We start from the raw sequence: 395 nt of genomic DNA, 5'->3' as shown, positions 1-395 counted from the left end.
TTCTCTGTGTGAATAAGTGTGTAAAACAACAGAGCTCAGCAGAGCCACAGCAGTAGGAAGGGGCTGGGTTTCACACTGAAGGGCTTTTTCTCTCTCTCTTTTTTTTTTCCCCTTTTCCTTTTGAAATAACCCCATTTGGGCCTCCAATAAAAAACCAAAACATCTGTTGCCGGGTGTTTGGCTGCTGGAAATCAGCTCCCCATTACTGAAAAGCACAGAAGCAATGCAGCGATTCCTGGTATAGGTCAATAAGACATAAGGTCGCATTCATGCAGCATCCCTCTCCATCCTGGCCTTTGAATATATGGACTGAGGACATCAAGGGAGCTGTGATGCTCTGTGCCAGCACAGGAGGTAAATCATGAAGGTTAGTAAAGAGGCAATTGAATCTGTAA

Source organism: Pezoporus occidentalis, unplaced genomic scaffold (assembly GCF_034315485.1).
Source record: "Pezoporus occidentalis ecotype Australia unplaced genomic scaffold, CSIRO_AGI_Poc_V1 ctg70, whole genome shotgun sequence".
NCBI classification, from domain to species: domain Eukaryota; kingdom Metazoa; phylum Chordata; class Aves; order Psittaciformes; family Psittacidae; genus Pezoporus; species Pezoporus occidentalis.
This window is presented reverse-complemented; position numbering follows the sequence as displayed.